The sequence below is a fragment of the Arachis hypogaea genome, chromosome 9, assembly GCF_003086295.3.
Source record: "Arachis hypogaea cultivar Tifrunner chromosome 9, arahy.Tifrunner.gnm2.J5K5, whole genome shotgun sequence".
NCBI lineage: Eukaryota > Viridiplantae > Streptophyta > Magnoliopsida > Fabales > Fabaceae > Arachis > Arachis hypogaea.
The window spans coordinates 38,191,506-38,203,153 of NC_092044.1; positions in this window are offsets into that span (position 1 = coordinate 38,191,506).

Below are 11,648 nucleotides of genomic sequence, written 5' to 3' on the forward strand. Positions count from 1 at the left end.
AAAGAGGAGAGAAGGAGGAGAGGGTTAGGGGTGAAGGGGGCTGCGCGACTGATAGGGTTCGCATGGCTGGGGGGTTATATTATCGAATCCACGCGGCCGCGTAGAGCACGCGATCGCGTGGTTGGGATGAAAATGGGGATGATGCGATCGCGTGGGTCCCGCGATCGCATGAGAGGGGGGAAAGAGGAGTGATGCGATCGCGTGGGTCTCACGATCGCATCGCTGGAATTTGTGCTAAACGCACGACTCCAGCGCCGTTTCAGCGCAACTCTCTGTCTCCATTTGGGGGTGATATGCAATCTATGCGACGTGATCGTGTCGCTCACGCAGTCGCGTGGTATTGGGTTTGGGTAAGTGACGCGATCGCATGGGGCATGCGATCGCGTGGGCCAATTTGTGCGAAACGCACAAGAGCCGCACGATTCCAGCCTAACTTTCTGTTCGTTGGATCCTTACGCCGATATATATATCACGCGGTCGCGTGGATCACGCGGTCGCATGGGTGGTGTTTTTCGCGATATAACGCGATCGCATGGGGCATGCGGTCGCGTCGTGCAACCTTTTTTTTATATATATATATATGCATGAAAAATGCAGAATGCAATGATTAACATGAATGCTATGCATGATTCCAGGTTTAATAGATTAAAATGAAGAAGGAAAAAGGAAAGCAATCAACAAGAAATAAATTGAAAAAGAAGCGACCATACCATGGTGGGTTGTCTCCCACCTAGCACTTTTAGTTAAAGTCCTTAAGTTGGACATTGGAGGAGTATCCTGTTATGGTGGTTTATGTTTAAATTCGTCCAAAAATCTCCACCAGTGCTTGGAATGCCAATAGCCTCTGGGGTCCCAAACTAGGCATGTAAAGCTTCTAAGCAGCTTTAAATATATTGTTCGGCTCCCGGGACGACAAATGTCAGAATAAACTCCAGGATTCCAGGCCTTGCTTTTAAATCCGCCTCCGTCTTGATCTACATGTCTCCATCCGGGCGGTTTAAAAAGTAGAATCTCACCGTGGTGACCAAACGTTCTCCGTGATCCATGCAATTGAGCATGATACCAATCCGTGTACTTCGAGGTGAAGCGTGGAACCTTATTGAACCTTGTGCACCAGCTCTGAGTATGATCCATTTCCCTCTTACTTTTAAAGCCACAGAGAGCTCTAAGCTGGCCATCTGTTTCGAGCAGACCATATTCAAGTGAGTAAGTGAAGTTATAAGTTAAGGATTGTACCCACTTGAAGCTTATATTAGGTGGTAATGGCCTTGGGATAGGTGTTTTTTGGTGGTTCTGCAAGTTCCGTTTCCTTGTGCTCTTCTTTGAATTCCTCCACTTCTTTGCAAAGATCTTCAATTGTATCTGTGTCCTGGTCAAAGTTTTCTATGTCTTCCTCATCACTTGAGTCATAGATTGGAGGTTGAGAGAAATCCACCTCTGCATCATCTTCATATTCACTTGAGGAAGATTCTTCGATTTCAGAGAATTCACTTGCGGATGCAAGTTCATCACCAAGAGAGCTAGACTTGTGAATATCATCATCAAGGGAATTTGCTTCTTGGATTATTCCGTCTGATTCCTCATAAACGACTTGCCTTGGAGATTGTACAGTATCTTCCTTAGCATCAACTGTAGCATCCTGGATGGAGTTTTCCTCAATTTTGGATTCCCAAGGAAGTTCAGCATCGCCTAGATCTTCAACCAACTCTTCTTCTTGAACAATGACAGCTTCTTCTACTTGTTCTAGTACAAATTCATTCTCTGCCTTGTCCACTGGAGTCTCTAGTATTTCTTTCATGCTACGCTCTTCATCGGGTTGTCCACATGGAGCTGTGGTTGATCCTTGTATATTTGAGCGCTTAGTGGCCCATTGGATTAGTGCTTGCTCCAGTTGTTGAATGGTTGTTTGAAATTTAATTACTGTTTCTTTTAGGCGATCCTCTGCTTCGCGGTTTGCTGGACTTAGACATGATACATAGGGAAGTGGTGATGATTGGGAACGATTGGATTGGTATTGGGGTAAGGAAGGATCATATGATGGCGAATGGTGAATAGAAGCTTGTGAGTGTGGTGATTCGAGGTTATGTTGAAGGGATGGTTCATATGCACGGAGTGGGGCTTGTTGGTAGTTACAAGGTTGTCCACCATGTCTTTCAGCTGGGTATGCGCGGTAGAATGGTCTTTGTCTAGGATATCTCGGAGGGTGTTGCTGCCAAAAGGGTTGATTAGATCTTCTTGGTTCCATCCATCCTTGATTGGTCTGACCTTGATGCACATTCCTGCTGTAACTTCTATTTCCTTTAACAATATTAGAACCAAACTCAAAGCGAGAGGGGTGAGAGTTCATAGTAGCAAATAAAGATAAAAAGGAAAAACGAAAATAAATAAACAAGCAAAAGAAAAATATTTACAATAACCAATAATAAGGCACACGTTAGCAGTTCCCCGGCAACGGCGCCATTTTGACGTTAAGATTTTTGCCAGTAAAGAATGTCATAAAAACAGTCGTGTTGTAGATATAGTCTCTAAACTGACAAAAATCCCTTCGTACAAACGTTTTGGGTGTCACAAGTAACAAACCCCTTTAGAAATTGTTAACTGAGTATTCAAACCTCGGGTCGTCTTCTCAAGGAACTGCGAGGAAGTATGTTCTTATTATTGGTTATAAAGGTTGTAATCGGGGTTTAGAAGGTGAGAAGCAAGTAATTTAAATGACGAGTGAATTAAATGGCAATTAAAAATAAATAATAACTGCAAAACAACTTTTGGCAAGATAAGGGAATTTAGAGGTCTAACTTAGTTATCTCTCTCAACTATAATAAAAGTTGAATCCAAACTCCACTTGGTCAACCTTTACCCGGGCAAAGGAAAGTCAATGGACTAATTAAATTGACCTTTGAATCCTAATTATTTCCTAAGAAAAGGTTGGGATTATTCAGGTTCAGCTCAATTAGCAAGATAACGATTATTAATTACGTTGAGTTTAATAACTGTTGAGTTACTAAATTCTTAATCAGAACCAAAAGGGGAAAAAGTAAATTGCTGGAATAATAAGAATATCCTTAGATGAGAAGCAATGGCAACTTAATTCAAAGAGAACAATTATAAACTGAAAATACCTCAATTATCATTAATTCAAAGAACAATCCATGACATGGGAGAAATTCATAAATCAAATTATAATAATCAATTCAAATGTCGGAATAAATAAATAAAAGTAAAACTTAAAATAAAAGAACATTAAACCTGGGATCTAGAGTTACTCTTAAAACAAGAAGAAATCCTAAATCCTCAAAGAGAGAGAGAACCTCTCTCTAGACTAAATCTAAATCATAGAAAAAAATAGAAAATTGGCGAGCTCCCCCTGAATGGATGCTTTTCCTCACTTCATAACCTCTGGTCTATGCTTTCTCGACTTGGATTTGGGCCAAAAAGGGCTTTAGAACTCGCTGGGGCATGTTCTGTAATTTTCTGGTGCGTGGCCTCTGTCACGCGTCCACGTGGGTCACGCGGTCGCGTCATTCGGAGCTTTTCCTTGCCACACGGTCGCGTCAGTCATGCGACCGCGTCATGTGCGTTCTGCTTAAGGCGCGCGATCGCGTCAGTCATGCGGCCGCGTCGCTGAATCTTCGCTTCTGGCACGCGATCGCGTCGTCCATGCGATCGCGTGAACACCAGTTTCCTTAAAGCTCCATTTTGCTTTCTCCTTCCATTTTTGTATGTTTCCTTTTCCATCCTCTAAGTCATTCTGCCTTAGAAAATATGAAACTACTCAACATACTAATCACGGCATCGAATGGAAATAAAGATAATTAAAATAATTAATTTGTAAAGCTTAGGAAACATGTTTTTCACAATACGACATAATAAGGAAGGGAAAGTAAAACCATGCAATTAATGTGAATAAGTAGGTGAAGGATTATATAAATCACTCAAATTAAGCACAAAAGAACTCATGAAATATGGGTTTATCACTCTAGTATTATGGCTTAATTTTGTTAGGCAAGGATGGCTACAATTTTACATTTTTCTAATGATTGAAAAAACCGAACAAACCGACCGCAGTTTAATTAAACGATTGGGTCGGATGACTTTTCTCTAAAAAATCAAACCAAACCGCATCGCGAACTCCCCTATTGGTGGAGTACTAGATGGTTGGGACACCATTGTTTTGGTTGCAAGCTTTGGGGCCTTGCATTATGTAGCCCTAGACTAGTCTCTATCTATAAAAAGTGTGAAGTTAGTAAAATTTGAACAAAAAATAAATTGGCATAGTGGTTAAATTTAGGGTATAATTTAAAATATACTGTTACTTGTAGAGAATCTTCATTCTGAGACATAATTAGTTGGTTCATGCCAAGTTCAACCTCAGCCTGGCCTTAATGCTGAATTTCTTGGTGTGCACCAACTTGAGATGGTACATCAGTAGGTGAGATAGCATGAGTAGGGTTCACAACTTGAGAAGCAATGGTAGGAACAACAGGGTTGGAATTACCACTTTTAGCAGCAGTAGCCGCAACTACTATAGCAGTTGCCATTTCTTCAGCTTTCTTTTTGTGCAGTTTCTCTTGGTGTGGACTTTTTCCCCACAATAACGACAAAAACCTTCTTTATAAATCTTCTTCATCTTGGTCTTTTGCTTGTTGCTTCCATCAGGGTCCTTGTTAGCATCTTTTTTACGTGCTTTCTTGGGTTCCCCTGGCATCTTTTTGAATTTTGGAGCTTGTGGTCTATTGTATGGAGACTTCTCCCACATTGCTTGGCTAGGAATAGAATTTAAATAGAATGCATATGTGTCATAATATGCATTCATTGTCAACCACTTATGGCAAAATTCATCAAGATATTTTCCGGCCCTAGCCAATGCAGCACAAGCATGGACACAAGGCATCCCTGCAAACAGAATTACAATAGATACAACCAACAATAATTAAATATATTTTTATTAGAAAACCAAATCATGGTATCTTATAAGATGAATCTTGATCATGCAACAAAAAATAATTCATTTGCTACCACTTAGTTGCCAAAAACCACATGAACATAGCCTCTCTCCCAAATTAACTACCATATTGGTTGGGTGGCCAATGACTTCAAATTTTTCATACTTTTCATCTCCAGACCATACAGGATTCCAACTCTTTGATTCCTTCCTTATCTTCTCCAACCTACTATGCTGTATTGGGGGTAAAATTCCAATGTGACTCCTAAGTTTCACCTTATTCCTAGCAATTGTTCTCATGGCTGTCTGATGAGGAATCTATCTCTATATGAATTGGCTTTCTTTTAGATGATGATCTTGTTGGAGGCTCCTTGCTTGCTTGCCTTTTCATAGGCCTTCTAACATATCATACACCTTTGGTCAAATTCTTTTTTACTCTACTATCTTTGGATTCAGTTAATTTATTGGGATGGTTTGATTTGTTGAGTTGGGTTGATTTATTGGGTTGGGTTAATTTTCTGGCCTCAGTTGATTTTTTGGGTTGTAACTTTGGGTTGCAATTAGGCTTGGATTTGGGCCTAACTTCAGTTGCTGTGTTTAGAGTTTCGGTTCAGATAGAGGTGGATATTGGGGTAGGAATTAATTTTGGAGAAAAGATGGGTGTTGGACTTGGGGCAGGTGTGGGTATTAGGATGGGAGTTGGCTTTGAAGTAGAGGTGAGTATTTGTGTGGGACTTAAATTTGGGGCAAGGGTGGGTACTTGTGGCAGCGGTGGATATTTCGGTGGAGGATTCGACTCATCCGAATACATCAATTCTTTTTTCTTAGATGGTTGTTGTTCCTCAACATAATCCAGTTCAGAGACTCCATGCTCATAATACACATGAGTAACTTCGTTGTTTCTCCTAGCATAAAAGCATATTTTTAGCATCTCATCGTTATTAGTCAAGGCTCTCAAACCAGTTGTCAAGGGCATGTTAGGAACCAACCACCTGCATTACTTGACCTTATCATAGCCAAGATGTTTGTAGTAGTGTTTGACTGAAAAATATCCAATGTGTCTGTATCTAACCCAAGTAATTCTGAAATTCGCTACTTGCAATATGTCAAGCTTCCATCTTTATTTTTGACAAATGATCCTCCATGGTGATATATAATTTTAATGAATTAATCTCCTATCTCAACAACAACAACTAGAACTAGTATGTTTGATATATATATATATATATATATATATAAGTTCTTATGTTAGTGCAACTAAGTAGAATTTTCAGTTCATTTCACCACTACAATTTCAATTGTAAATATAAGAAACTAACAAAATTCACATCAATGTTTATTCAAATGATTCAATTGAATTGAAGAAAGAGATATGTAATAAGGAAAAATAATGTAATTTGATTACTCTTTACCATATCTTGACAAGGTTTTTGTTACTTAGATTATTTTTTTATTAGTTTAATATTGATGATAATTAATTATAATAGGAGTATATACAGAGTACATAACGAGTATATAATGTTACCTTCAAAATATTTTTTTCTCTGTTCAGTTAGACTTGCTAAAACATAAATTACATTGTTGTTATAAAAACAACAGACCAAAACAAGTTCATTTAAAAAATCAGATCAATTACTCCATGTTACAAGATGCAATACGTAATTGACTTAATGTGATTAAGACTTTGATGAAACTGCACCTCTCTTCTAAATAAAACAGAGGAAGAATCAAATGTAACATATCGCATATGACAATCTGATTCTATCTTTTTATTTCTTAATCCATTGATTATCAGACAAACACACCCATGTTGAAACGCTAATCCAAAAAAATTCTCCTAAAATATTTAAAATCAAATTAATGGTACAGGGAATGATCGAATATCTAACTAATAAGCCAAGAAATTAAATGATATTCACTAAAAACATAAACCCTAACAGAGAATAAACACAAAAATTAACATATACTAACATGCAAAACAAAATGCATTTAGCTAGAATGTATAAAAAGAAAAAAGAAGAGGAACCAAAAGTGAAGCAAAAAAACAAAGCATCATCATGGGTATAGAAGTTTTTTTATTCACTATTTTGCTTACCTCAAACTTAGTCAATGTAGGTGAAGAGAAGACGACTGGTGCAATGTGAAGTGGTTGAAGAGAAGAGAATCGCGACTTCAACGAATCTGATAAGTCAGACTCGCAGCGCCATTGAAGAGAAGAGAAAAAAGAATAATAGTCCTATTATGGGGGAGAATATGGTGTAGTGCATGTTTAACTAAAACGTTTGCCATCACATATAACATGATACAACGTCATTTTGGGCTGTTTGAGCGCCAAACAAAAACGTCGCCATTTTAGTGGAGTCCAGCGTGGCATTCTGTTGTACACATCATCTCTCCAGTAATGATTATGTGGCGGAAACTACCGCAGGCACTAAGATGATTAAAATTTATAAAGTTTAGGGACTAAATAGAGAAAATTGGAATGTCAAGGACTAAATTGTGGCTCAAATATAATTTTAAGGACCAAACTAAGTATTTTCTCATTAAAGTGATCTATGTTGTCTTTAGGTACTTTTGGGATAAAAACAAACTTTTTATTATTATATTTTTTTATAGATAGAGAATTTCATTAATTAAAATGAAAGGTCTACATGGACTATAAACAAAAGTTAAGATGGGAAATTTTTAAAACAAGAAATAACAATAGAAAAACTCAGAGATAAGAAAGAGAATCTAAGTTTAATAAAGAGAAAATAAAAAGCAAAAGAAAAAGACAGAGAGAGTTTTGTCGTATATGGCTTTAAGAGCATGTCTAATGTTAATAAAATAAAGCTCCGTTCACTATTCCTCTCACAAAAAATGGAGACAGAGCGTTGGAAGAAAATAAAGTTAAATTTTTCTACATTTTTTGAGGCAAATTGATACGTGCTCAAAAGAGTATTTTTGTCATTTTGGAGTTAAGGACAGAATGGTAATCTTGTCATATTCAAGGATTTGAATACTAGAAAAATTGTACCATGTCAGTCTTGAATATCAATAAGACCAATAAAACCAAGAGTCCGTATCAAAAACAGTAGTGCTAAAAGGGCGACAACTCATAAGGCCTATTGGGCTAAGTCAGGACAGCAAGAAGCCCAATAATGTTTTTCAAATTCTGTGGGAGGCATAAATTATTATTATTTTCGAATTTCTTAATAATTTATTTTAATTTGTTTTGCTGTTAGAGTTTGTTGGAAGATTTGATTTACTTTCGATTTGCTTAGTAGTATTTTTAGGAATTTTAAATTTAAATCAAATCTGATCTAATCAATTAAGATCAAATCTGATTTAAATTAGTTATCATATCTTTAGAATGTTAAAATTTAAATTAAATCTGATCTAATCCAATAAGATCAAATCTGATTTAAATTAGTTATCTAATCTTTTAGTTAATTTGTTAGGTGCCTATTTAAACACCTTTGGTGAGACAATTTATATAACTTTGATGAATAAAATTTCAGTTGCTTTAAACACGTTTATTGTGTGAGAAGTGAGGTGTGATTTGCTTCGCTTGTTGCATGGAGAAAATTGAGTGATTCAATTTTCATCCCTCTTATCTAGGTTGTCAAATACAAGTTCTTTGAAGGTCTAGTAAGGAATCCTTTCCGGTAACCTAGGTTGCTAAGAACAGATATCTTAAAGGTCTAATAGAAAAACCCCCTTATCTATTCTGTTGTTTTTCCTTTATTTGTATTTATTTTCCTTATCCCAAATGAAGTCCTATTAAGAGGAATTAAACTTTTTTATAAAGAAGGCAACTAAAATTAAACATGTGTGACGTGTGACTAACAATTTATTAATAATTATATTAAATAATTAAATGATAATGAATTTATTAATAATTATAATAATTAATTATATTAAATAATTATATTTTTATTTAATAATTTATTAATATAAATAATTATATTTAATCAATATTAAATAATTATTTATATTATTATATTAAATTATAATTAATTAAACTTGTTTATATATAAGATAATAAATTTAATTTTTACACATTATAAAATAATTTTTTTGTTGAATTGTTTATTTTTATTTATAAAATTTAAAATGCTAATCACATTAAAAAAATTAGCAGTTGTAAAATTAGTCATTGTAAAATTAGCTGTTGAAAACTAGTTGTTATTGTGTATTATTGTTATATATGAATTTTTTTAATATTAATAATTTTTAATGGAAAATTATTTTTTAATTTATAAATTTAAATAATATTATTGTAAAAAATAGTAATTATATTAATTTTAATTAATTAATTAAATGAGACCACAACAGAGACTCAAAGTTAGTTTCTGCCAAAGAAAAAAAGAGAAATATTTTGAGTTCTTATTTATTATTTATAACGCAAAAACTGATTTGGAGTTATTTTTTATGACAGATAAATCATAAATAGAAATTCAGATGAGTCAGTTGTAGAGATGGTCTAAAGAATTTGAGCGTTTTCTTCAGTAGCTACAGCAGCTTGAGCAACAACTTGAGAAGGAGCTACTTTCTTGTCTTCGAAAATCCTTGCCTTACGAACTTTTCAAATAGACTACAGAAGGTTTGTTGCCATTGCCACCTTGTGTCTTCCACCATTCATTCCATTTAAATGGTTAACCAGCTCCAATCATCATTTTCATGGGAATTCTTCGGTCATCAGCACTCTGAAAACTCAAATTCTCCATGCAGTCTCTGCACAGTGGACCAAACAATGGGTCACCCTTCCTGAGTGGGATCTGCACCTGAAGCAAATTGAGAAAATCGAGCTTATCCTATCTTGGAGTCTTGCTTGCACACATAAACCTCTATACATCACTTTTTAGAAAAAAATTTTAACCTTTGGCTAAACTTTAAGGTCCCAAATTGAGTACCATAACGATTTTTGCTGACATTGTTCTAGCAGATTTTTTAGCAGGGGTGAAAAAGTTAAAAAGCTACCACGTAACCAGATGACATAGAGTAAACTCCACTCTTTTCACCAGGTAAATGAATCTTCATATTCTATGAGACTTGTAATTAAAATGGCTTGTTGAAATTTTGGACTGAAATGATTAGTTATTGCTTTTTGGTTCCATTATCTAATAGGCAGTAGAATGTCTGAGACTCATATTGGTTGATAGTTATTGTTCTGATTGGGATTAGCAGTCGTAGGAAAAATATTTTTTTGTCTAATGGCCTTCCTTGATTCTCACCTTATTTTTTCTCCCAATATTTTAGTGAATACCCTTTTTTTTTTTTTATCACTTTTCTTCCTTCCATAATACTCCTTCTGTCCTTCATCCCTAAGATGGGTTGTTTCACAATTCAGCTCTAAGAAAGCTGCTATTAAATGATACTATTGATTATACGTTAAAAAAATTTTAATCCAACTAAATATATTATTGGACAATTAAAATTTTTAATTTCACAGTTGTTGATAAATTTTAACCTAACTATTAATTATTTTATCATTACAATATTTTCACATAATTAATTAAAATAATTGTCATATTAAATGTATTATTTATTATTAGCAGATTTTTTTAACTTAGCTAATTTATGTTTTTCTTAGTTATACAAGGAGCAAATAAAAATAAAAATAAATTTAAAAAAAAATAAAAGAAATTTTATATTAAAAATAACATATCCAAAATTAATAGTAGTAATATATAAATTAAAGTGACAATTTAAATTTCTCTAAAACTAATATAATCAGATGTTAATATTAGAAGTGAATTATTTAAATAATATTTAATTTATTTTTGGCCTTAGACACATATAGATTAAGTCATTTTTGTAATGACAATCAATTAAAATAATGTCATCAGTTTGAACATTTAGAATTTTTACGAATTCAGACCATCTTCTTGTTAAATAAATTTCATCATCCGCTATTAATATAATGCGACAGGGTATAAAATAGTCCAAGCTTCTCAAAATCGGTTCGAATTGACCGATCGAATTGCGAACCGACGAGAAAAGCAAGCCAGTCAGAAGGCATAACTGCCAATTCAAAAAATCGTGATTGGACCACTGAATCGACTGGAAACCGTCCGGTCAAATTTAACCAAAATTTGGCCGGTTTTTACATTTTGGATGAAAACAACGCTGTTGTATTCATTAATAAAAAAAAAGAAAGAAAGAAAATAGTAACCTACAACCCAGAACCCTAATTCCCTTCCTGGAGCACTCACTTGCTCACTACCAGGCAGCAACATCTCACCTTCGAGCTCCTCCCTCACTTCATCGCTTGCTCCATCCACTGTGTTACTGCCACCGTAGCAACTACTTGAAACCACCTTTTTATTATGATCGTCTCCGCCGTTACTTGAAGCAATCATTCCCACTGCAACTCTTCTCACATTGTTCCTTTGTCGCGTCGGTTCTATTCCACCGCGCTCCAGCCCTTCTCTACTCCAATTTTGCGACACTCCAGCCTCCACGTCTCCAGTTTTATGGTGGTCCAGGCTACCTCTTCTCCAGTTCTGCAACGTCCAACTTTTCGATGCTCCCTTACCTCTATAATTTTTAATTTTTCTTTTTCAATTATTGTTGTCATTACTTTGTTTCAGTTTAGGATTGTTAATAATGTTCTTTGAATCTTGATTATGATATTCTGTGGTTCTATTGTCTTTAATTTTTTATTGTTGTTAGTTTTTACAGTGATTTACTAATTTTCTTTGATTTTATTATGGTTATGTTA